The following is a 26,798-nucleotide window of genomic DNA, read 5'->3' as shown; positions in this document are numbered from 1 at the left end:
GCACATAAATACGACATACTGTGCATACAAGTACAGTATGTATCACCACATAGTCTCTGCTAAATTATACACCTGGCGCAGTCACCAGTCAACGTAAGAGCAGCCAATCTCGAGGACTTAATACCAAATACCTCCAAAATACAAAATTAAAAAGGATGAAACAGCGCTTTTTACTTTGATATTTTTATAAATAAAAATATATACACATATACACAATAATAAAAATAGATACCGGCCAGTATCAAAATGAACAAAACATTGCCATCATCACAATATTTATAATGTTTATGATGTTCTAATAACACCTAAAACTACGCACATGCGATCATCTCTTTCCAGAATTGGAGGATTATATTAGATCTTAATCCCTTGTGGGATGTATCCCTGGAAATGACCTCAAATCCTGTTTTGCTATAAGCAGGTTAGTTCAGCATGCATATCCTTCCTGGTTAGAAGCACTTTCTTTTAATATTCATTAAATATGAGTTTAAAAGCACACGGGCCAAGCAAATTAGCATAAAAAGTCCAGCACAAACTTGGATCATTAATGTGGGTTAGTATGGATTAAGGGGGTAATTCTTTGTTAGCAATTGGGCAAAACCATGTGCACTGCAGGGGGGGCAGATATATCATTCGCAGAAAGAGTTAGATTTGGGTGGGTTATATTGTTTCTGTGCAGGGTAAATACTGGCTGCTTTTTTTTTTTTTACACTGCAATTTAGATTTCAGTTTGAACACACCCCACCCAAATCTAACTCTCTCTTCACATGTTATATCTGCCCCCATCCTGCACTGCACATGGTTTTGCCCAACTGTTAACAAATTTGATGCTGCGATCAACTCAGAATTAGGACCAAAATCAGCATGTTTTGCTTTAATAAGCAGTTCATTCCAAAGAATTGTTAGCCTTGTAAGCAATAAGCATAACTTGTATGCAATGCAGCACAATTAGAACTCCAGCAAGCACTTAGGGTACAGTCAGCACTGCACCCATATATTAGTACCTCTCCCTGTTGCTGAGATATTTATAGCTGTCTCCGGGATCACGCTGGTGAAAAGTGTCCAATTCCTTGCCCCTTAGCACTGGGGTGGCTGCATCAACTAATGGACCGGCCGGCTCCACAACGTTGAAAAACGAGCAGGTGAATGCTGCAGATAGGAAATAACGTCCTGTCACCACATAGGATGATCACTATAATTCTGAATGTGATGATCCAAAGGAAAAAAAAAAAAGAAAAAAGATTGTAACATGTGAAGTTACACTTATAGAAAACAAGAAAATGAAGTTCATTATAAATCCATCAACTTTCACGTTGCAGCAAACATCTATTGTGATCACTCCCTCTTTTAAATGGCAGTATGTGGTCAATAGGCATTACTTTGAAGTCCAATTTTTGTTTTGTCTCATCTCTACAAAATGTCTAGCCACTGGTGGATTATTGCTGCCCATACCTTGAAATTATTTTCTAAGGGGACCTGCGCAATGCTGTATGTTCTTTAAGCATATGGATAATTTTTCCAATGTAAATGCAATCACAAGCACATTAGATGACTTAGGGGGACATTTACAAGGCAGTGATAAAAACGGAGAAGTGAGCCAGTGGAGAAGCTGCCGATGGCAACCAGTCAGCACTGAAGTAACATCTATAATTTGCAGACTATAAAATTATACAGAGCTGCTGATTGGTTGATGGGGCAACTCCTCCACTAGCTCACTTCTCCGCTCTTATCACTACTTAGTAAATTTCCCCCTTAGTGGTCTATTCATGAAGCAGTGAAAAGAGTGTATAGTATGCAACACTGATTGGTTGCCATGGGTAACTTCTCCACACTTTTCACTACTTCATAAATAGACCCCATAATTGTCAAATGATACTTGATTTTTTTTTTGTTGATAAATGTATTTTTTGGTATTTGCATAAAAGACAGAAAATATCAATGTAGAGAATACAGAACATTTAAGATTTGTGGATACAAAGGGTAGCAAATCAAGCAATAGTTTCAAAAAAGATAGCAAGATCATGTAGCTACCTCGGAATAAACTTTAAAGTAGCCCACACAATAATACAGAGACAAAACGAGATTTATGGTAAGAACTTACAGTTGTTAAATCTCTTTCTGCGGGGTACACTGGGCTCCACAGGGAATGACATTGGGGTGTAGAGTAGGATCTTGATCCGAGGCACCAACAGGCTCAAAGCTTTGACTGTTCCCAGAATGCCCAGCGCCGGCTCCTCTATAACCCCGCCTCAGTTTTTGTTAACCAGTCCAATGCAGTAGCAGGCAAAAGAGACAACTGTTAGTAGCCACATACACCACACTCTCACGACAGGAGAAAGTATCAGCGGCTAATGCCATACCAACCCAAAGCAGCTAAGTGCATCAGGGTGGGCGCCCTGTGGAGCCCAGTGTACCTCGCAGAAAGAGATTTAACAACGGTAAGTTCTTACCGTAAATCTCGTTTTCTGCTGTGGGGTACACTGGGCTCCACAGGGAATGACATTGGGGATGTCCTAAAGCAGTTCCTTATGGGGGGGGGGGGGGGGACGACGCACTGTAGCAGGCACAAGAACCCTGCGTCCAAAGGAAGCATCCTGGGAGGCGGCAGTATCAAAGGCATAGAACCTTATGAACGTGTTCACTGAGGACCACGTAGCCACCTTGCACAACTGTTGTCACAACTGAGGGCCCGAGCTGACGGGAGGCAGCCTCAGTTGTAGGGGCTGAGGTATAGTGGAACCTGGGAGGTTGTATCAGACCCCTAGACATGTAAGTAACATGTAACAGAATTGCCCGAAGGCGTGACCACGACAACCAGGATAAAAGTCAATGATGTTTATTTATGACAAAACTCCGTAACACAGCAGTAGTAAAAAGAAAACATAAAAATCAGCAGAGAATAAATACAGTTCCTGGGTACTACAGGGTGGCAAGGGCCACAGGGCTCTGGTAGTGTGAGATAGTTCTTATAATCTTCTAGTTGGAAAGTCCTTACCAGGCCCGACTGTAGCAATGGAGATAGCCCCGGATCGTACCAGCTGGTGTTCCAGGAAAAGCTGGGCTGCTGTGGATAAAACGGCTGCTGTGGGTACTGGCTGGAACCAGACTGATGTTGGCACGGAGTGGGTACTGGCTGGAACCAGTCAAATAATAAATGTAGCTTGAGAGCGATGAAATATGAAGTGATGTTTGGAGATTGAGAGCGGTGAAATTATAATGCCGGTGATAAATGATAATATGCAGAAAAGGGTACCGGCACTTTAAGAAGAGCTGACCTCTGCTGGAAGCTGGATGCTGAAAGCAGGTGGTTCTGTAGCTGGAAGCAGATGAATCCAATGAGGATAGGAGAGTCACGCTACACCGCAGGTCGAATGCTGGTGCGGGTCTCTTTAGTGGAGGTTTGGAGATAGGAACTGGAACCTGGAAAACAACCACAGGAGAGAGACAAACTGGAACTAGGTTTGACAACCAAAGCACTGACGCCTTCCTTGCTCAGGCACAGCATATTTATACCTGCAGCAAGGAAGGGATTGGCTAGGCAATTATGCAGATTAACAATACAGACAGCAGATTGGTGGAAATGATCAGATGACAAAATCCAAGATGGCTGCACCCATGCAGACACTTGGAGGGAAGTTTGGTTTGTAATCCATGTGAGAATTGAAACAGCAATGGCGGCGCCGGCCACAGGAGACAGGAGGCGCCAGACTGATGATTGCACATCTAAACCACGCGGGCACAGCGGAGGCCGCGGCTGACGTAATCGCCACTCTTACACTCTGCATGCAGGAACTCAGGGACAGCGGCGGAGGCCGCGGGGAACGCCATTCCAGATGTAACATGGCGCCGCGGTGACCGCGTCTCAGAGTGACAGGAGAGGAGGCAGGAATGTGGACATCAGTGTAACGGATGGGATCCGGTCCTGGAACGCTGAGCCAGCCTCAGGAGGCATCTGAAGGGTAAGTAATGGCGTCCAGATACCCGGATCGTGACAGCACCCCCCCCTTTAGGAGTGGCCCCAGGACACTTCTTTGGCTTTTGAGGAAACTTGGAATGGAATCTCCGGACCAAGGCAGGAGCATGGACATCAGAAGCATTGGTCCATGAGCGTTCCTCAGGGCCGTAACCCTTCCAGTCAATAAGATACTGTAGTTGACCGTAACGGTGACGTGAGTCCAGGATCTTGGCCACTTCATACTCAACGCCTCGTTGAGTTTGGACTTTCGGAGTTGGAGGAAGTGAGGAATGAAACCGATTCAGGATCAGCGGTTTCAACAGGGAAACATGGAATGTCCTGGGTATTTTTAAGAAGGGAGGTAACTGAAGTCTGTAAGCAACAGGATTGATGACTTGTTCAATTTTAAAAGGACCGATGTAGCGAGGTGCAAACTTCATACTGGGAACTCTTAACCTCAAATTCTTCGTGGATAACCATACCCGATCACCCACCTTGAGAGCAGGAACTGCTCTACGCTTCTTATCCGCAAACTTCTTGTACCTGAACGATGCCTTGAACAGAGCTGATCGTACACTCTTCCAGTTATTTGCAAACTGATGCAAGGTGATATCCACTGCTGGAACAGAAGTTGCTGGAAGCGGTTGGAACTCAGGGACTTTAGGGTGGTATCCAAAGTTAGTGAAGAATGGTGTTGAAGAAGATGAGGAATGATACTGGTTGTTATGACAGAACTCGGCCCAGGGAAGTAATTGAACCCAGTCATCTTGAGAGGAAGACACATAGATGCGGAGGAAGGCCTCCAAGTCCTGATTCACCCTCTCAGTTTGACCATTGGTCTGAGGATGGTAAGCCGTGGAAAACTTTAGCTTGACTTGGAAGACTTGACATAAACTTCGCCAGAATTTGGCTGTGAATTGAACTCCTCGATCTGAGATAATTTCTTCAGGAAGACCGTGGAGTCGGAAGATCTCTTGTATGAATACTTGAGCCAACTTGGAAGCTGACGGAAGACCGGTGAGAGGAATGAAGTGCGCCATCTTGGTGAACCGGTCAACTACCACCCAGATGGTATTGAACTTGTTGCACATGGGTAAGTCTGTAATGAAATCCATCGACAAATGGGTCCATGGTCGACGGGGAACGGATAGTGGAACCAGTTGCCCCGCAGGCGACTGGCGGGATACCTTATGTTGGGCACACTTTGGGCAAGATGCAATAAACTCCATGACGTCCTTTTTCAGAGTTGGCCACCAATAGGACCTAGAGATAAACTCCAGGGTTTTTTGGATACCTGTATGTCCGGCAAAACGGGAAGCATGGGCCCAATGCATGAGCTTCTTCCTTAGCATCGGCTTCACAAAACTTTTCCCTGGTGGGGGCGTAGAGTCCATCCCTACCGTGGAGAATGCCAACGGATTTATAATAGGATGCTTGTCTGAAGACTCTGACTCATTTTCTTGCTCCCATGAGCGGGAAAGGGCATGGGCCTTGCGATTCTGAGAGCCCGGACAGAACTGGAGCTTAAAGTCGAACCTGGAAAAGAAAAGTGCCCATCTGGCCTGACGAGGATTGAGACATTGTGCGCCTTTCAGATATAAAAGATTCTTGTGGTCTGTAAGTATGGTGATTGAATGAGAAGCTCCCTCCAACAGATACCTCCACTCTTCTAGAGCGAGCTTGATGGCTAGCAACTCCTGGTCGCCAATGGCATAGTTGCGCTCAGCTGGGGAGAACTTCCGGGAGAAGAAACTGCAAGGGTGTAAATGACCATCTTTAGCCCTCTGAGATAACACTGCTCCTACTCCAACGGAGGAGGCATCCACCTCTAAGATGAAAGGGGAGTCGATGTCGGGCTGTTTCAGAACTGGTGCTGAGATGAACCGCTGTTTTAAAAGATGAAAAGCTTGCGTAGCTTCTTCAGACCACTTGGACGGGTTAGCACCCTTCTTAGTTAAAGCAGTAATAGGCGCCACAATGGTGGAAAAGTCTCGTATAAACTTTCTGTAATAATTGGCGAACCCTAAGAACCTCTGGACCCCTTTGAGGGTTAAGGGTATCGGCCAATTCTGGATTGCTTGTAGTTTCTCAGGATCCATCTCTAGTCCGGAACCGGACACAATGTAACCTAGAAATGGAATGGACTTGACTTCAAAGACGCATTTCTCTAATTTGCAATAGAGATGATTGACACGGAGACGGGACAGAACCTCTTTTACCCAAAAACGATGTTCCTCTAAATTGTTAGCAAAAATGAGGATATCATCTAGATAGACCACGACATGACGGTATAAAATGTCTCTGAAGATCTCATTGACAAAATGCTGGAAGACAGCTGGAGCATTGCTCAATCCGAAGGGCATGACGAGGTACTCATAATGTCCGTCACGGGTGTTAAAGGCGGTCTTCCACTCGTCACCCTCATGGATCCGGATGAGATTGTATGCACCTCTCAAGTCCAGCTTTGTGAAGATGGTAGCTCCGCTAACTCTATCAAAGAGCTCAGTAATCAGGGGTAAAGGATAGCGGTTCTTGATGGTAATGTCGTTCAAACCTCTGTAGTCGATGCACGGCCGCAGACCACCATCTTTCTTCTTTACAAAAAAGAAGCCTGCGCCGGCTGGAGAAGAAGAAGGTCGAATGAACCCCTTTGCTAGGTTCTCTTTAATGTATTCCTCCATAGAATGCGTCTCAGGCAGAGACAACGGATAAGTTCGGCCTCGAGGTGGAACCTTCCCTGGAACGAGATCAATCGGGCAGTCCCATTCTCTATGAGGAGGAATATCAGCAGAAGCTTTACTGAACACATCCGTGAAATCTTGATATGGAGGAGGTGGAACATCAGACGACCGGGGGGAGGAAGAACAGACAGGCAATACTTTAAACAAAAATGTCTCAGCACAGGAGGAACCCCATGCCAGAATTTGCGTAGTCGTCCAATCAATTGTAGGATTGTGAAGACGGAGCCATGGAAGGCCCAGGACCACAGGATGTGTGGCTCTTGGAATCACTAAAAAAAGAAATAAGTTCGGAATGAAGAACTCCCACTCTCAGACGAACTGGTAGAGTCCTTAGAGAAATAACTGTATCAAAAATCTTGCTGCCATCCACGGCAGTTAAGGAGATGGATGAAGGAAGTCTTTCGGTGGGTAGGGACCACCGTTTAACATAGGCTTCGGTAATAAAGTTCCCAGCTGCTCCGGAATCAAGGAGGGCAATGACGTTCCGATAACGTTGAGCAACTTGAAGCGAGACTGGGAGATTACAATCATGAGGAGATGGAGAGGAGATCATTACTCCTAGCCGGCCCTCTCCTTGGCGAGCTAGGATTTGGAGTTTCCCGGACGTTTGGGACAGGCATTAATGGTGTGAGACGGAGCTGCACAATAAAGACAGAGAGACTCGGAGTGACGTCTTCGGCGCTCAGCAGGAGTTAAACGGGAACGGCCAATTTGCATGGGCTCATCTTTAGATGGTGAAAGTTGGCGAGGAGGAGGAGCAGAAGATTTTGGAGCAGATGATCTTCCACGCTCAGTTGCTCTCTCTCTGAAACGTAAATCAACTTTCGTGCAGAGTGAGATTAGCTCATCTAACTTGGAAGGTAAATCTCTCGTAGCTAACTCATCTTTAATACGCTCAGATAAGCCATGCCAGAATGCAGCATACAGGGCCTCGTCGTTCCATGCCAGTTCGGATGCCAGGATCTGGAACTGTATAAGATATTGTCCTACAGTACGTGATCCCTGGCGTAAACGGAGAATCTCAGATGAAGCTGAAGTTACCCGGCCTGGCTCGTCGAAGATACGCCTGAATGTTGACACGAATGCAGTGTAGGAGGATAGCAGGGTGTCAGACCTCTCCCATAATGGTGATGCCCAATCAAGGGTTGAGCCACTGAGAAGAGAGATAATGTAGGCAATTTTTGTACGGTCACTGGGAAAATTGCCAGGTTGTAGCTCAAACTGAATCTCACACTGGTTGAGAAATCCCCTGCAGAATCTTGGAGATCCGTCAAATTTTGCTGGCGTTGGAAGATGAAGACGTGGAGCAGAAATGGGTAAGGTGGGTGGGGTTATAGCTGGAGTCACTGTGGTTGACGCACCGGACGCGTCTGATCCACGGAGGGTTGTCTGAATCCCATCCAGCCGAGTAGAGAGATCCTGGAGACAGCGGATGATGTGGCCCTGTGCAGCCTCCTGATGTTCAAGTCGGGCTGCCAGTTCTTGCATCGGCCTGGCCGCTTGATCCTGGTCTCCGGCTGGATTCATATGGTCAGTGCTTACTGTCACAACTGAGGGCCCGAGCTGACGGGAGGCAGCCTCAGTTGTAGGGGCTGAGGTATAGTGGAACCTGGGAGGTTGTATCAGACCCGTAGACATGTAAGTAACATGTAACAGAATTGCCCGAAGGCGTGACCACGACAACCAGGATAAAAGTCAATGATGTTTATTTATGACAAAACTCCGTAACACAGCAGTAGTAAAAAGAAAACATAAAAATCAGCAGAGAATAAATACAGTTCCTGGGTACTACAGGGTGGCAAGGGCCACAGGGCTCTGGTAGTGTGAGATAGTTCTTATAATCTTCTAGTTGGAAAGTCCTTACCAGGCCCGACTGTAGCAATGGAGATAGCCCCGGATCGTACCAGCTGGTGTTCCAGGAAAAGCTGGGCTGCTGTGGATAAAACGGCTGCTGTGGGTACTGGCTGGAACCAGACTGATGTTGGCACGGAGTGGGTACTGGCTGGAACCAGTCAAATAATAAATGTAGCTTGAGAGCGATGAAATATGAAGTGATGTTTGGAGATTGAGAGCGGTGAAATTATAATGCCGGTGATAAATGATAATATGCAGAAAAGGGTACCGGCACTTTAAGAAGAGCTGACCTCTGCTGGAAGCTGGATGCTGAAAGCAGGTGGTTCTGTAGCTGGAAGCAGATGAATCCAATGAGGATAGGAGAGTCACGCTACACCGCAGGTCGAATGCTGGTGCGGGTCTCTTTAGTGGAGGTTTGGAGATAGGAACTGGAACCTGGAAAACAACCACAGGAGAGAGACAAACTGGAACTAGGTTTGACAACCAAAGCACTGACGCCTTCCTTGCTCAGGCACAGCATATTTATACCTGCAGCAAGGAAGGGATTGGCTAGGCAATTATGCAGATTAACAATACAGACAGCAGATTGGTGGAAATGATCAGATGACAAAATCCAAGATGGCTGCACCCATGCAGACACTTGGAGGGAAGTTTGGTTTGTAATCCATGTGAGAATTGAAACAGCAATGGCGGCGCCGGCCACAGGAGACAGGAGGCGCCAGACTGATGATTGCACATCTAAACCACGCGGGCACAGCGGAGGCCGCGGCTGACGTAATCGCCACTCTTACACTCTGCATGCAGGAACTCAGGGACAGCGGCGGAGGCCGCGGGGAACGCCATTCCAGATGTAACATGGCGCCGCGGTGACCGCGTCTCAGAGTGACAGGAGAGGAGGCAGGAATGTGGACATCAGTGTAACGGATGGGATCCGGTCCTGGAACGCTGAGCCAGCCTCAGGAGGCATCTGAAGGGTAAGTAATGGCGTCCAGATACCCGGATCGTGACAACTGTTCAACGAGTCACACCACGGCGGGCCGCCCAAGAAGGTCCAACCGACCGAGTAGAATTGGCCTTGATGGTAGCAGGAGCTGGAAGGCCAGCCTGTACATAAGCATGTTCAATCACCATTCTATTCCATCTGGCCAGGGTCTGCTTGTGAGCAGGCAAGCCACATTTGTGAAAACCAAACAGAACAAAGAATCCGACTTCCTGATGGAGGCAGTTCTCTTAACATATATACGGAGAGCCCGTACCACTTCCAAAGACCGTTCTTTGGAAGACAAATCAGGAGAGGCAAAGGCCGGAACCACAATCTCCTGATTAAGGTGTAAAGAAGACAACACCTTAGGTAAATACCCGGGACGTGCTCTAAGAACCGCCCGATCACGGTGAAAAATCAGATATGGTGACCTAAAAGACAAGGCACCCAAATCAGACACTCGTCTAGCAGAGGCAATAGCCAGCAGAAACAATACCTTAAGAGAAAGCCACTTAAGGTCTGCAGATTCAAGAGGCTCAAATGGAGACCCTCGCAACGCCTCCAGAACCACGACAAGTCCCAAGGAGCCACCGGCGGGACATAAGGAGGTTGAATCCGCAACACACCCTGAGTGAACATATGTACATCAGGCAAGTTTGCAATTTTTCTCTGAGACCAAACCGACAAGGCAGAAATATGAACCTTGATGGAGGCCAGACGAAGGCCCAAGTCCAGGCCTTGTTGTAGAAAGGCCAAAAGTTTGGCGGTACTAAACTTGTAAGCGTCATGATTGTTAGATGCGCACCAAGCAAAGTAAGAATCCCAGACCCTATGATAAATCCGAGCAGAAGCCGGTTTCCGGGCCTTTAACATGGTTTGAATGACCACCTCAGAAAATCCTTTGGCCCTCAAGATGGAAGCTTCAAGAGCCACGCCGTCAAAGCCAATCGGGCTAAATCCTGATATACACAGGGGCCCTGAACGAGGAGATCTGAGCATTGCGGAAGTAGAATGGGGCGCTCTATCGAGAGACCCTGAAGGTCTGAGAACTAATGACGTCTGGGCCACGCTGGAGCGATTCAGAAGTAGGATTCCTCCCACTTGCTTGAACTTCCTTATTACTCTGGGCAAGAGTGACACTGGAGGGAACACGTATGGCAGCCGAAAGTTCCATGGAATTGCCAGTGTGTCCACGAACACTGCTTGAGGATCCCTTGTCATTGCTCCGAAGACCAGAACCTTGTGATTGTGTCGAGATGCCATCAGGTCCACATCTGGAAGGCCCCACATGTCCACGAGGAGTTGAAACACTTCTGGATGGAGGGCTAACTCTCCGGCATGTACGCCCTGACGACTGAGAAAGTCTGCTTCCCAGTTTAGGATCCCCGGAATGAATACTGCCGATATGTCTGGCAGATGGTGTTCTGCCCACTGAAGAATCCGTGATACTTCCCTCATTGCCATGCGGCTTTGAGTGCCGCCTTGATGATTAATGTACGTCACTGTGGTGGCGTTGTCCGACTGTACTTGAACAGGTCTGTTCTGTATTAGATGCTGGGCCAAGTTCAATGAGTTGAACACCGCCCGCAATTCCAGAATGTTTAAAATTGGGAGGAGAGACTCCTCCTTGGTCCACCGACCCTGTAGGGAGTGTTGCTCCAACACCACGCCCCAATCCCTCAGACTGGCGTCCGTCGTCAGAAGGACCCAGTTGGAGATCCAGAAGGGATGACCCCTGCTCACTCGTTGGCCCTGAAGCCACCAGCTCAGTGACAGACGGACCTCCGGAGACAATGAGATCATTCGAGACCTGATCCGGTGAGGCAGGCCGTCCCACTTGGCAAGAATCGGCCTCTGGAGAGGGCGGGAATGGAATTGAGCGTACTCCACCATGTCGAAAGCCGACACCATGAGACCTAGCACTTGCATTGCCAAATGTATCGACACTTGCGGACGAGATGGGAAGCATCGAATCCTGTCCTGAAGCTTCAGGACTTTCTCCTGAGACAAGAACAACCACTGGTTGTGAGTGTCCAACAACGTGAGCAGGGACCAGGGAGGATTTCTTCCAGTTGATGAGCCACCCGTGGGCTTGCAGAAACTGCATAGTCATATCCAGATGGCGTAGGAGAATCTCTGGGGAATTTGCCAGGATCAACAAGTAGTCCAAGTACGGTAGGATCCTGACCCCTTGAAGGCGGAGTACAGCCATCATTACTGCCATGACCTTGGTGAAGACTCGCGGAGCCGTGGTCAAACTAAAAGGTAATGCCCGAAATTGGTAATGGAGGTTGCCAACCGCAAACCTCAGGTACTGCTGATGCGACACTGCAATGGAAATATGCAGGTAAGCATCCTGTATGTCCAGTGAGACCATATAGTTCCTAGGCTCCAAGGCCAGAACAATAGAGCAAAAAGTTTCCATACGAAACTTGGAGACCTTCACAAATTTGTTCAAGGACTTGAGGTTGAGAATGGGCTGGGAAGACCCATTCGGTTTCGGGACTAGGAACAGCAGTGAATAGTACCCCTTGCCTCTCTGAGCCAGAGGCACCTGTACTACCACTCCTGTGTCCAGGAGGGACTGTACCACCGAAGAGTTTTTGCCTTCACCTGATCCGAAGGGACGTCTGTCAGGCAAAATCGATGAGGGGGACGATTCTTGAAGGATACGGCGTAACCTCGAGTGACGACTTCCCGTACCCAGGCATCGGAAATGGTCTTCGACCATTCCTGGGTAAACCTTAGAAGTCGGCCCCCCACTCTGGGATCCCCCAGAGGGAGGCCTGCCCCGTCATGCAGCAGCTTGTCCGTTTTGGAAGCAGGCTGACGCCAGCCCAGGGCCGTTTGGGTTTGGGCTTATTGGGTTTGGAAGTGCGAACCTGTTTTGGGTACGCCTGACCTTTTGCTTTCCCTGAAGGACGAAAGGAAGTACTCTTAGCCTTCGGCACTGAAGGAGCAGTACTAGGAAGACATGCTGTTTTAGCAGATGTTAAGTCAGCCACTACCTTGTTGAGGTCTTCTCCGAAAAGAATGTCTCCTTTGAAGGGGAGTACCTCCAGGGTTTTCTTAGAGTCCATGTCCACAGACCAGGACTGTAACCAGAGAATTCGGCGAGCCAAAATAGACGAATTAGAAGCCTTGGCCGCCAGAATACCAGCATCAGAAGCCGCCTCTTTTTAACGTAATGAGACGCTGTAACAATATACGACAGGCATTGTCTAGCATGATCAGAAGCATTGGAAGGCAATGCCGCCTCCAGCTCCTGAGCCCACGCTTCAACAGCCCATGTTGCTGCAATAGTGGGCCTATGCCCCGTAGCGTTTAGGGTGTAGATTGCCTTCAAACAACCCTCCACACGCTTGTCCATCGGCTCTCTCAAGGACGTGACGGTAGTTACAGGCAGAGCTGAGGATACTACCAGTCGCGCCACTTGCAAATCCACTGGCGGGGGTGTTTCCCAATTTTTACTAAGCTCCGCTGCAAGGGGGTAGCGAGCCAGCATCTTCTTGTGAGGCATGAACTTCTTTCCTGGATTTTCCCAGGACTCCTGACATATATCAACTAAATGTTCAGAGTGAGGTAAAACTTGTTTAACCACCTTCTGACGTTTAAACCTGTCTGGTTTCTTAGGGGCAGTGTCGGGCTCCGGTTCATCATCAACCCGAAAAAATTAGCCTGATAGCCTCTAACAAGTCAGGAACATGCACCTGCGAAACAACTTCCCCATCAGAAGAATCAGGATCAGAATCTGTGGAATCCATATAAACGCCATCTTCATCAGACGAGGTGTCTGGGACATTGGTGGATTGTCAGGAAGTAATTGCCCGCTTAGAGGACCCCTTGGTCTTTGGCGTGTGGGGTGAGGGTTAGACTTTTGAGCAGTCAGTTCAATTGCTGCAACTGATTGGACAGTTGATCTGCCCACGGCGGGTTAACCGTGGGGACCATAAGCGGTTGTACCGGCACATGTGGTCCTATAGGGGGCGTTAGTCTAGTTACCAGCATATTCAATAGCGTGGAGAAGGTAGCCCAAGGTGAGTAATTTTGCACCCCCGTTGCTACAGTCCCACTGGGGGGTAAGAAACCCCCAGAACCTGAACTCTCAGCTGCTATGTTTTCCTCAAAAGTGTCTGTAGCAATGTGGGATCAGCCCCAGCTCCGTTGCCCTTTGTAGCTGACATAATCAAAAGCTCAATGCAAGGCAACACAGTACAATATTAGCAGCACAATACCTGACAAGAACCCCCTGTGCAGTGTATCAGCACAAACAGGGAATTCAAGAGGTACTGTATATGGGGACTAAAAATCACAGAGAAAAATACACACTGAGTATATCCTGTGAACTGCCTAAATTATGATAAACCTGACACACTTAGCCCCCTCAGGTTATAGAATATAGGGATAGCAATCTGAATGAGATACACGAAATGGAGGTCACAGCAGCTATGGCCCTCATTCCGAGTTGTTCGCTCGCTAGCTGCTTTTAGCAGCCATGCAAACGCTAAACCGCCGCCCTCCGGGAGTGTATCTTAGCTTAGCAGAAGTGCGTACGAAAGGATCGCAGCACTGCTACAAAAAGAGAGATTGTGCAGTAACTGAGTAGCTCGTGACTTACTCCTAGCTAGCGATCACTTCAGTCTGTTTAGTTCCTATTTTGACGTCACGAACACGCCCTGCGTTCGGCCAGCCACGCCTACGTATCCCCAGCAACTCCTGCGTTTTTCTCCGACACGCCTGCGTTTTTACACACACTCCCTGAAAACGGTCAGTTACCACCCAGAAACACCCATTTCCTGTCAATCACTCTGCGGCCATCAGTGCGACTGAAAAGCGTCACTAGACCTTGTGTGAAACTGCATCGGCTTTTGTGAAAGTACGTCACGCGTGCGCACTGCGCCCCATACGCATGCGCAGAAGTGCCGCTTTTTTACCTAATCCCTGCGCTGCGAACGAAAGTAGCAAGTGATCAACTCGGAATGAGGGCCTATATGCGCACACACACACACACACACACACACACACACACACACACACACACACACACACACACACACAGTGTAACAGTTTGTACAATGCAGAAATTATGACATGCAATAAAACTGCACTGGACTGAATACAGAGTAGTACTATGTATAGTTATACACTTAATAGATATAACAATGCATAGTAAAGACTGTATGTATATCACAGAGTACTTGTACTGCATAACCCTAACTAAATGCACTTTTTCTTAACTAACACTGTCAGCAGACATGTAGAATACTTAAGTGTCCTGTAAAATGCACAGCACTGACAGGCAGGCGGCTTTACAGGGATTTGCCCAAACAGTCCCAGGATCAGCTCTGCTTGCTATAATGGCGCCCAAACGCAGAGAGAGAGAGAGAGAGAGAGAGAGAGAGAGAAGCTCCAGGACGGGAACATTTACTCTAAATGGCGCCCTGGGGCTGGGGGAGGGGCTACAGGTCAAAGCTTTATCCCCCTGCTGGACTTCACCACCGGGTACTGGGGGCTTAATAAAACGGTTTTATGAGAGAAAACCGACCTGTGTCCATACACTGGTGGTCTAGTGGGGTCCCTGTAATACAACAGTGTCCACACCTGCCGCACGGGATCGCAATTTACAGCGGGTCCCGTCGAGGGGACCCCTTACCTTCTCCCTGAGTGCGGCCATGTGATCCGGGAGAACAGCGGTCATGTGTGTGACTAACTTGGAAGAAAACCGGAGCCTCCGCTGTAGGTACCCGGCAACCAGGGCGCGGGAGTATACATCGCCGCTGGGGGAGGTGATGGAGCTGCAGCAGGAGATGTCTGACTGACATATAACACAGTCAGTGTCTCTGCTGCAGCCCTTGAAGTCTTCAATATACTTTAAAAGCTTCTCTCAGGGCTGCTGGAGCAGCCCCCCTGGTGTATGCCTGCTTACTGCATGGAACCAAACTACAAAATTGAGCTCCTGTGCATGGAGGCGGGGTTATAGAGGAGGCGGCGCTGGGCATTCTGGGAACAGTCAAAGCTTTGAGCCTGTTGGTGCCTCTGATCAAGATCCTACTCTACACCCCAATGTCATTCCCTGTGGAGCCCAGTGTACCCCACAGCAGAAACAGTACCAAATAACTAGAAAAACAACAAATTTTTGTAAAGCAAAGGAAAAGGGAAAGAATAGGGAAAAGTGAAGAAGGGGGAGGGAGGGGAGGATTTGGGGAAACAGAAAACATAGAAAATAGAAATAAAATTATACAAATAAAGATAGTCGGTCTCACATTACCATGTATCTTACAACATTGCATAAGGGTACATTGAGTCATACCAAAGGACAAAAAAGGAAAAGTTTGTCTCCATGCGGTATATTTATGTCATGTATCATAAATAAGCTAGCATTAATAATTGCAACAATATAAGCTACCTTAGTGCAATGTGAGAAAGTACGAGATCATCACCCAGAGCAGGCCCAGCAAGAGGTAATAAAGAAAGTAATTCGAAATTCCTAAAAAACGTTAGTAATTTACTCATGTGGAGATGGAGATAACCTATTGTCGAGGGGTATCTATCCCTGCATAGATGTGATTCTGCATTTCTCGTGTTTTTGTTGAAGTAAAAGTACCCCATAAGGAATTTTGCCGTACCTCGTTGAGGATCAGATGCGAGTTCATATCTGTCAAAATACATGTATCTCATCAATAAGTCGTCCATGACAATCCATGAATTAAGTATAACTTTTTTGGCAACAGTTACAAAAACCTTCAAAAAAGGGATCATACATTTCTGCGTGGTATCTAAATTCCAAGAGTCAAAATTGGCAAAGAGTAATGGAATCACGTCTAGAGAAGTGTGTAAGTAAAAGGGGTTATTAAGATATTAAAAAATATTGCCACAAAATTATTAATCATGTCCACAGGACCAAAGATTATGGAATATGGAAGCAGAGGATGCACAACATTTTGGACATTTTCCGGACTCCTTAGCTATATAATGTTGTCGTTGACTTTGTGAAACGTATGCCCTATGAACAGTCTTTACATGTATTTCCTGTAAAACAGAAGTACGTATAGTGCGCATAACCGTATTATGGCGTTTAAATAAAAGTCTCATTTGTTATGTGTGGAATATCTGTCAACCACGCCTCACATACTGGTTTCTGTAGTTTTAAGGATAAAGGTCGCATTAATTTAGCATATAAGATCCTGGGTTTGTATTTATTATTACTATAGGAGGTACATATTGGCTGAAGGACATCCGAGGACCCGTCCGTGTCTAACCAGACAGGCAGGGACAGAGCAGAGTGAGTAAGTTGCATGAGTGCGAATAAACTATTGCTTGGTAAATTAAATTCTGATTGCAGAGATTGGAAAGATTTGACTCCGCCTCCAGGGTCAAATACCTGGGCAATCACTCTGAGGCCATTAGTTATGAGCCTTTGGCATGCTGGGTTTTCAATCCCTGGTGTGAAAGCAGGGTTTCCCCAAATCGGTAACCATTCTTTCCTAATATTGGTCCTGCGTAAGTTAGCATTCACAGCAGGGATGGGGAACCTTCGGTCCTCCAGCTGTTGTTGAACTACACATACCAGCATGCCTTGCTACAGTTTTGCTTTTTGGCCATGCTAAAACTGTTGCAGGGCATGCTGGGATGTGCAGTTCAACAACAGCTGGAGGACTGAAGGTTCCCCATCCCTGATTTACAGTATGCCAGGCATCATAAATGTATTTAAATAGTAGATTAGTATAAATAAATTTAGGTAGCAGTGACCGTGAGGTTTGTAAAAGGGCTCCTGGGGAATATGGTGTGAATGCTTCACAATCTAACTTATAGTCAATATATGTGCTACGTTCCATTAACCAATCAAGGGCTATACGAAAAAGCGCTCTAGAGTATTGAGTTAATTCTGGAAGTCCAGAATCACCATCAGGCTTACGACAGTTCAATTTCCTGGAAGCTATTCGAGGTTTCTTAGACCGCCAGAGAAATTTAGAGCAGGCAGAATTGAGGCACTTGATATCTTTCGTTGTCAGTTTAAGGGGGAGCAGCTGCATAAAATAAGTTCATCTAGGCAGTAGGACTGTCTTGAACACTTCAATCCTCTCTAAGAGACTCAAAGGAAGATCATGCCAGTTTTTCATTGATTGTTCCAATTTTGCTATAGCGGGATTATAGTTCAATTTATATAGGTTATTTAAATCATTTGGTATATTTATTCAGAGATATTTAACGTGGGAGGATACAAATTTTAATATCTGCTATATTTTTTGCATGTGGCAAGAATGGAGTCTTACCGTTTAGTAATTTTGATTTAGAGACATTAATCTTGTATCCAGAGATCTCACCAAATTTATCAATAATATCTAAGGCTAGGGGGATCGAGTGTTCCGGGTTGGACAAAAATAAGAGCATGTCATCAGCAAATAACACCCTCAAGTCACATCTGCCAATTGCGATACCCTGAAACAATGGAGAATGTCTGATGGCTACAGCCAAGGGTTCAAGTGCTAGAAAATATAATAATGAGAGAGAGGGCACCCTTGTCTAGTACCTCTCTGTATCGGAAAATGGTCTGAGAGGAGACCGTTACATAAAAGGACGACGAATTTGAGTAGAGTCTCTGAAGAAAAAAGTATACATTTTTGTGGAAATGATTAACAGGATAAAGCAGTATAGAGGTCGTCCCAGTGCACCATGTCAAATGTCTTTTCAGCATCGAGAGAAAGAATGGCTCTTGAAGTAGCCGACATGGCGCACTGGGACCAGGGCCGGTTCTTAGTCTTGTGGCGCCCCGGACAAAATATGGGGGCGTGGCTTCAAATGGGGGCGTGGTCACGACGCTGAAAGAAAGAAAATAAATAAATAAAAAGTATACTTACCATCCCCGTTCCTGATCCACACCGCTGCAGACCCACATCCGTCGGCGGCGCCGCTCTTCTCCTCTCTTCAATCTATGGGAGAGACGTTATTACGTCTCTCCCATAGAACAGCATAGACACTAGAGGTCAATTATGACCCCTAGTGTCTGTGCCACTATGCTGTGCGGTGCGCGATGACGTCATCGCGCATCGCACAGCAAAGGTCCTCTACATGAAGGGAAACTAGACCGTAGCGTCTAGTTTCCCTTCATGGAGAGGACCTTTGCTGTGCGGTGCGCGATGACGTCATCGCGCACCGCACAACTAAGGTCCTCTCAATGAAGGGAAACTAGACTCTACGCGTCTGGTTCCCTTCAAAGCGGGGGGGGCACAGCAGGGCACTGCGGGGGGCACAGTGGCGGATCTTGCCCTGGTGCGGCGCCCTCCGGAAGGCGGCGCCCCGGGCAAAAGTACCGCTTGCCCGTGGAAAGAACCGCCACTGACTGGGACCCACCGACCGCAACCAGAAGACGACGGACATTAGCCATAAGATTTCTGCCCGCAACTAATCCTGTCTGATCACTATGTATGAGGGACGGCATGAGCGGTTTCAATCTGTTAGCTAGGATCTTTGTCAAAAGTTTATATTCAACATTTAAAAGAGAAATTGGCCGATATGAACCCGGATCAGAAGGGTTCCTACCTGGTTTGAGGAGTACTCTAAATATTGTCCGTATTATAATATAATGGTAGTGTCCCAGACTCCAGGATGGAATTGAAGACTACCACCAGGGTGGGAATAATCTTAGGTGCTAATAATTTATAGAAGTCTGTTGTAAACCCGTCTGGGCTGGGGTCTTTGCCCTGTTTCAGTTGAGAAATGGCAGATGTGACTTCATCTATGGTGATAGCCTGCACCAAAACATCGCCCATATCTTGAGGCAACTGCGGTAAAGGTAGATTATCCCAAAATGATGTTCCTGTGATAACGGGAGGATGTGGAGCAGAATATAGAGTACTATAGAAGTGTTGTAGAACCTGTGCACTTTGAGAATTTGATGTAGTCAGGGAGTTTGTACCTGTCGTCAGAGGGAAAATAACTGAAGGTGCCTGTCGACCTTTTAGTAAATTGGACATCAACTTACTAGACTTGTTCGCAAATTTGTATGATTTACAATTTCGAGTAAAGGTATAAGAGGCTTCTAATTTAATAAAAATACCTTCAAACTGCTTTTGGGCTTACGAGACTGTAGCGTAGGGTGAGATTTAAATGAGCTAAAAGTAGATCTTGCCCAGAAGTGTATGCCAGAAGATCTTTTTTTCTTATGAGCAGTCGTATGTGCAATAATAACACCCCAAATCGTAGACTTAAATGCTTGCCAGAAAAGAACTGGATTACGGAGTTTAGTTTCTGAGTTAATAGATCCAAAGTCATCCCAGGCTTGAAAAACTACATTTTAAAAGGTAGCAGAGTTAGTCAAGGAAGAGGGGCAGCGTCATCTAATAAAGGTCCTCCTCTCACTAACAGTGTGCAATTCTATCCAAACTACAGCATGGTCCTAAATAGTTATGGGTTCAAGCTTAGCTGAAGCAAGTTTAGGTAACAGAAATTTTGAAATTAAAATATAGTCTATTCTCAACACTGTTCCTCTCGCTGCTGACAAGCAGGAAAACTCCATGGGGTAAATTTACTAAGATGGGAGTTCTATTTAAGATGGGATGTTGCCCATGGCAACCAATCAGATTCTACTTCTCATTTATCTAGCACCTTCTAGAAGATAATACCTGGAATCTGATTGGTTGCTATTGGCAACATCCCATCTTAAATAGAACTCCCATCTTAGTAAATTTACCCCCATGTCTGTTGGATGTAGCACACGCCTGGAATCCATCAAATCTAATTTCTTTGCTAATTCTGGGACACCCAATTTCGGTAGTTTTAACTTGGGGGCTGGTAAAGATTGTCCATCTAAGTGAAGCAGAGAAACAAGATTCATTTCACATCCTATAACAGTGGGTAAATGAATATGGGGAAGCAGCAATGTAATAATCTTCATCATGAAGACATGAGAATAAACATTAGGGGCGTAGCTCGAGACACAAACGAACTTAGATTGGTTGATGACTATATGACAGAACACATATCTTCCTCTATAAATCGGTCACATCAATTTGGAGTTGTTGTCTAGCTATTATCGCTACCCCACGCGCCTTAGAATTATATGAGGCGGAAGCAATGACATTCCAGCCTAAAATATTGAGCTTGAGAACCTCACTCTGGATGAGATGAGTCTCTTGTAAGCAAACTACATCTAAGTGCAATTTGCGGAGATATAACAAAACACACTTGCGTTTTTTAGGAGCGTTGAATCCCCCCACATTCCAGCGACCAAATTTTATAGACATAACAATAGTAGGTCAGTGTATCTATAACGAATGCTAGCTTTGAATGTTATCGAAAACCCATGGTGCATGAGCAATATTGAAGTATGGAATAAGTCATGTACATATAAATGTGGACCAACATTGAAAAAACAAGAAAAGAAATAAATAATAAAAAAAAAGGACGAAAATAGATAAAGAACAAAACAACCAGTAAGAGAAAACCGGTTAGAAAATGGGGTTCACTTCCTGAACAGTTAAACAACCTCACATTGCTTAGCATAAGAAACAGTAAGTAATACGCTCCCCACCCACCACTATTGCCACCTAACTATAACGAGGTAATGAGCCCAATAGCGTAAAATCCTCAATAGAGACACTAATAAGGTATATATGATAGCATAGGACGCCAGGCCTATTAGGACGCTGCAGTGGCTAGTATATGAAGTGGCTAGTTATCAAGTGGCAGCTCAAAACAACAGCAGTGTTATACCTGTATGTCATTAGTTACATCTTCAACTTATATTCAAAATTGACTCCTGTCTCTCCTTCTCGTCAACAGGTAATTATTGCAGACCATTGCTACTTTTTTAGTAAAGATCTACTTGGTAATTATTGCAGACCATTGCTACTTTTTTAGTAAAGATCTACTTGGTAATTATTGCAGACCATTGCTACTTTTTTAGTAAAGATCTACTTGGTAATTATTGCAGGCCATTGCTACTTTTTTAGTAAAGATCTACTTGGTAATTACTGCGGACCATTGCTACTTTTTTAGTAAAGATCTACTTGGTAATTATTGCAGACCATTGCTACTTTTTTAGTAAAGATCTACTTGGTAATTATTGCAGACCATTGCTACTTTTTTAGTAAAGATCTACTTGGTAATTATTGCAGACCATTGCTACTTTTTTAGTAAAGATCTACTTGGTAATTACTGCGGACCATTGCTACTTTTTTAGTAAAGATCTACTTGGTAATTATTGCAGACCATTGCTACTTTTTTAGTAAAGATCTACTTGGTAATTATTGCAGACCATTGCTACTTTTTTTAGTAAAGATCTACTTGGTAATTATTGCAGACCATTGCTACTTTTTTAGTAAAGATCTACTTGGAAATTATTGCAGACCATTGCTACTTTTTTAGTAAAGATCTACTTGGTAATTATTGCAGACCATTGCACATTACATTGCATGTTTAGAAAATTGTTTTAAGTGGATTAATATCTGTAGTGTGCAAAAACTTATAGTGTTTGACTGGGGTTTACAAACCTCACACTTGGTAGTTGATTAACACCTTTTGGTGGGAGGGTTGCTGTGTGGGGGAGGGGGTTGTAATCAGAAAGGACTTGTGTTTGTAGACTTATTTACTCAGTATAGCATAGGACGCCAGGTCTATTAGGACGCTGCAGTGGCTAGTATATGAAGTGGCTAGTTATCAAGTGGCAGCTCAAAACAACAGCAGTGTTATACCTGTGTTAAACCGAAGGAAAACAGAAGGCAAACAAACTTACAAATTAACAGAAGGACTGCATTACAACCAAAAAACTCTGGAACTTTATGTGGCCTCTCCTCGCCTCAAACATGAGAACACCAAGACCAGGCTTACCACCTCTCTGGCTGAGAACATCAAGTCTGCCCCTGGGCCCAACTATCACAATGAACAGGGAACTGTGGGGGCACAGCACCAGGCTCAGCAGGGACATCCCCATTGCTTCCGAGTATGCCTCCCACATTCTCCTACCCACCCGTACTAAGTATGCCCCCCACACTCTCCTACCCACCCGTACTCCCGATCTGATCAAAATGTTATCCCAATCCTACGTCTGCCACTAGTTGCCTGCTATTGTGTCCCTTTTTTTTTTCTCTTCATTGCTCGCTTCCACCCCACCATGTGTTTTTCCTGTAATGTTTACCTCCACTGATTGCACACCTTTCCATTGTGCCCTACATGCAGGGTACATCATACTACTACATAAGCGTCAGTCTTCCCATATATGAACTTGGCCCTTGTATGGCTCACCTGCCACAGTGTAACCTTCAAAGTGCGCCCAACATGGCTGCCCCATATGGTACACTTGTGGATGGGATGAAAATACATAGGCCTGATGGTTTTGATGGAACCCTACTCTGAACTGTAGGACTCTGAAATCACCCCCATTTTGTGTCATCACTTCTAGGGGTGGACTATTCCACCTTCGGTAATCCTACGCTGAGCGCCCAAGATGGCTGCCGCACCTGGTACCTTGTGAGGGTGGAATACACAACCCTTGGAAGTTATTACCCAAAATGCCTACACCAATCCTGCATTATGCTTTCTGTGTGCTTAAAGTTTTCTATTATGTCTGTGTTGCTTGTCTATTGTTGTATTACTCAAATCCTATGTATCATGTGCATTGTTTTTGATATCTGTAAAGCAACTCGAGTCCTGTTGGAGAAAGAGCGCTATATAAATAAAATTATTATTATTATTTCTGCAGAACAGGCCCAAAAAAAACCCAGTTAATTATATCGCTGAGCTATGAAACATAAGTAGCATAGAATAAGAAGTAATAAACAAGAACTAAATATGTAACATCAGAGTCAAATTTTCTGAACTCAATAGGCTAGGATTAGGCAGTGATGCCACCATTGCGCTCATCCCTAGGGGATAGCTGTAGAGATCTGTGAGAGGTGACATGCCAAATCGAAGATAAAATCAATGCAAAGGCTTTCAAATAAAAATACAAAGTCATAATAGACCGGAGAATATCAGTTTGCATCATATATCATGACTGAGAGCTGCTACTGCTAGCCATGAGAAAAAATTATGTGATAAAAAATAAAGGTCTATTCACAGTCAGACATCCTGGACTGAGATTGTTCTTCGTTAGACGATTCCTTAAGAAAGGCCTCTGCGTCAGCGGGAGTCAGGAAATCCTTGAAAGAAGAGCCGTTGAATAAGCACAAACGCGCTGGGTTGTGCAATGCAAATTTCCTATTTTCCTGTATAAGACGTGAACAGAGAGGTGCAAAGTCCCTTCTTGCTTTTGATAATTCCGCAGAATAATCCTGGAATATTAAAATCTTATTACTTTCTCACGATATGTGTTTGGCCTTACGGAACGCTGACCAGAACAGTTCCTTATGTAGAAAATTAAGTGGTTTGAAAATAACTGCTCGAGGTCTAGCGCCCTCTTGTGGCCTCACAGTGCCAAGTCAATAAGATCTTTCCGGTAGAGACATTAATAATGAATAAAGGTTGGCCTTTTACGGACTCCGGTAATCCTATGATCCGAAGATTTCCTCTTCTGGATCTATTTTCTAAACCTTGTATCTTGTTATGAAGATGCAGGATTTCCTTAGAATGATGTGAGGTGGATTTTTTAAGGTTGGCCACATCAGCAAATGTGTCACCCATCCTTTGTTCCACAGTAAGCACTCTCTGGGTAAGCGGAGCCAGTTTTTTATGAATATCTGCGGTCTGCTGTTTAAACATGGGACCAATGTCAGCTGTAATGGCACTAATCATTGTTGTGTGTGAGAACTGCGTGTCAGCAGGTGATAATACCTTCTCAGAGGCTGGCAGGGAGTCGGGGAGCGAGTCTCCATCCGAGGAATCCTCCTGGTCTGCCCCACTAGCTGTGTCAACCATGAGGGGGGAGGGCATCATCATGCTGGCGGTGGACAGCGTCCAGCGCCATCTTGTTTTGTGTGCAGTGGTTCTTCACTTTCCGGGTGCACGTTCTGCTGCCAGGCCTAGCTGGAAAATACTTTTCCATACAGCGGGCCTGGAGAAGCAGGTAAGTGGGTGGTCAGGGCTTACTATGGGAGGCTCAGAGCCGTGGAAGGAGGCAAACGGGTGGGTGGTTCAGCGGAGCTCCTCTGCTCAGCTACCATTCATGCGGAAGACGGAAGCGGAAGTGATGATACTTGATTTTATATGATCTTAGACCTTGGATCTTTAAAATATTCGACTGAGCATAAACCTGCAATTAATGCAGCCAGAAAATCAATATGTCCCATGGCCCGGCATTATGCCACCCGAATTGACCAAAGCTGCGGATGTTTATTTTAAATCATTTACAAGGCAAAACCATGCAACCTGCACCTCCAGAAAACTTGGATGGCATTACATCTGGGCTCATGTTTCCGTTCTAGCCATTGCAGATTCTTTCACTCCAACATCAGATCTTGTAATAACATCTCTGATATTGTTGGCTGTGTCTATAGCAGAACATTGGTGGTTCCCAGGGTCCGTTTGAATGATGTGCCAGTGTCTTAATATTCCTCGTTTTAAAATATGCAAACTGATGAAGTGGTGGTAAAAATAATCATATCCCATTAACGATCTTTTCTGCTTTCCATCATAAGTGTGGCTCTATATAGAGCAAAGAATATTCCCTCACCAGTGAGGATTTTTTAGAAGTAGTTGTTCTCTTTCCCTTTTGACAAACTTATAGTGTGATATACACACCTTATTATTGTCCGGGACTCGAGTGCTACCCCTGGCCTGGGAGACTACAATACAAACACACAGAGAAAAGAAGCCGTTTCTAGGGGTGCACCGAGATTTTAATAACTTATACATTAATATATAACTTATTGTTTTCATTAAAAATTTTCAGCCGTATGAAATATAAAAAGGATAGGTGAAAATAGAATTAGAAATTGTGAAATTAAAATTAATTATTTTTCCAGAGACTGCTGCTGCTGTGATGAAGATTTCTCTTCTAATAAAGGCTTAATAGCCCCTGCTGCTATTGGAAAGCTTAATTTATGTGATCCTGCTGATTTTCAATATTTCTGTTCAGCAATCACCAGTAATTCATACTTTCTGTTTATACAAAATATTTATTGTTGGAAATAAATTGTAACTGGCTTTTATTTTTATTTTATTTTTTTAAACAATTTATTGAGTTGGTCACAACACAATACCGTTAACAAAAAATAATTACCGGTGATGCAATCACAAATATCAGAATAAGAAACAGTAATGCTATATTGGTAACTGACATATAGTGAACCATTTTTAACATAAGTGAGGGACGAGGAAGAGTTCCTCAACTGAACCGGTCATAGAACCGGTATAAGCTGAAAGAGAAAGAGAGAAAGAAAAAAAGAAGAAAGAAAGGAGAAAAAAGAGCTAGAGAAAATGATAGTATCCCTGGGGTGGGACCTCGGAGGGGGGGGGGGGGCATATCAATAATTAATACCAGGCCTGGGCAGTTTCAGAAAAAAGGAGACTGAGCATTCTGGGAAGCCATCCATGGACCCCACACTCTGCCAAATGAAGAGGCGGAGTGATTAATTAAGCTTGTCATGTACTCCATTTTATAAATGTACCATATACGAGAGAGAACTGTTTGTAATGAGGGTGCAGTGGGTTTCTTCCAGTCTACCGCTATTTGGCATGTAGTAGCTGAAATTATGTGCCGCATCAGTTTATTCTGATGCCTATTTAATGCCGGGAAACCCAATGGGAGTAGTACAAATTTAGGGTCGAGGGGGACGGAGATTTCAAAGATCTGTGAAATAAGAGCGGTGATGTCTTTCCAAAGTGCAGTTAGTTTCGGACAGGACCACCACACGTGAATAAAGGTGCCTTCCTCTTGACAGCCCCTCCAGCATCTATCTGAGGTATTCGGGTACATAGCACTTAAACGGGAGGGCACATAGTACCACCTATACAGAATTTTATAAATATTTTCTTTTACCTTGACACAAATTGAGCTTGAGGTGGCATTTCCCCAGATCTCCTCCCATTCTTCCGGATCTAACTGGGTACCTAAATCCTTTTCCCAAGCCGATTCATGGGGGTCTTGTATGGCGGGGGCTTCCTCAGTCATTAACGTATATAAGGTAGAAATTAGACCTTTAGTAGAGGAGCGACGTAGGCAAAGATTTTCAAAATTGGTAAGGGGCCTATTAACCAAAAGATTACCCTTTGTAGAGTGAAAGTGTCTGATCTGTAGAAAACAGAAGAAATCTTTGGATGGGAGATCTACTCTCTCCTGAATCTGAGAAAACTGGGGAAAGTGGAGGTCTCTAGTGATATCATTAAGAAA

The 26,798-nt window shown here is 45.2% G+C and overlaps 1 long non-coding RNA gene across 2 annotated transcripts in view; it reads right to left on the bottom strand.

Annotated features, from left to right (window-relative positions):
• Nucleotides 1–211: 211 nt before the first annotated feature.
• LOC135055760 (uncharacterized) overlaps nucleotides 212–26,798 on the bottom strand; it is a 106,090-nt gene continuing 79,503 nt past the window's right edge. Inside the window, exons 4-5 of one of the 2 annotated variants that reach the window (XR_010243804.1) lie at nucleotides 16,159–16,187; nucleotides 212–1,200 (exon numbers count right to left, since the gene is read on the bottom strand). This is a non-coding gene — a long non-coding RNA (uncharacterized LOC135055760). The remainder of the gene's footprint in view (nucleotides 1,201–16,158; nucleotides 16,188–26,798) is intronic. The other variant, XR_010243805.1, reaches the window with a different exon arrangement.

This window comes from Pseudophryne corroboree, chromosome 3 (assembly GCF_028390025.1).
Source record: "Pseudophryne corroboree isolate aPseCor3 chromosome 3, aPseCor3.hap2, whole genome shotgun sequence".
NCBI classification, from domain to species: Eukaryota; Metazoa; Chordata; class Amphibia; order Anura; family Myobatrachidae; genus Pseudophryne; species Pseudophryne corroboree.
Note: the sequence above shows the minus strand (reverse complement) of the source record. Positions and strands in the feature narration are given on the sequence as shown.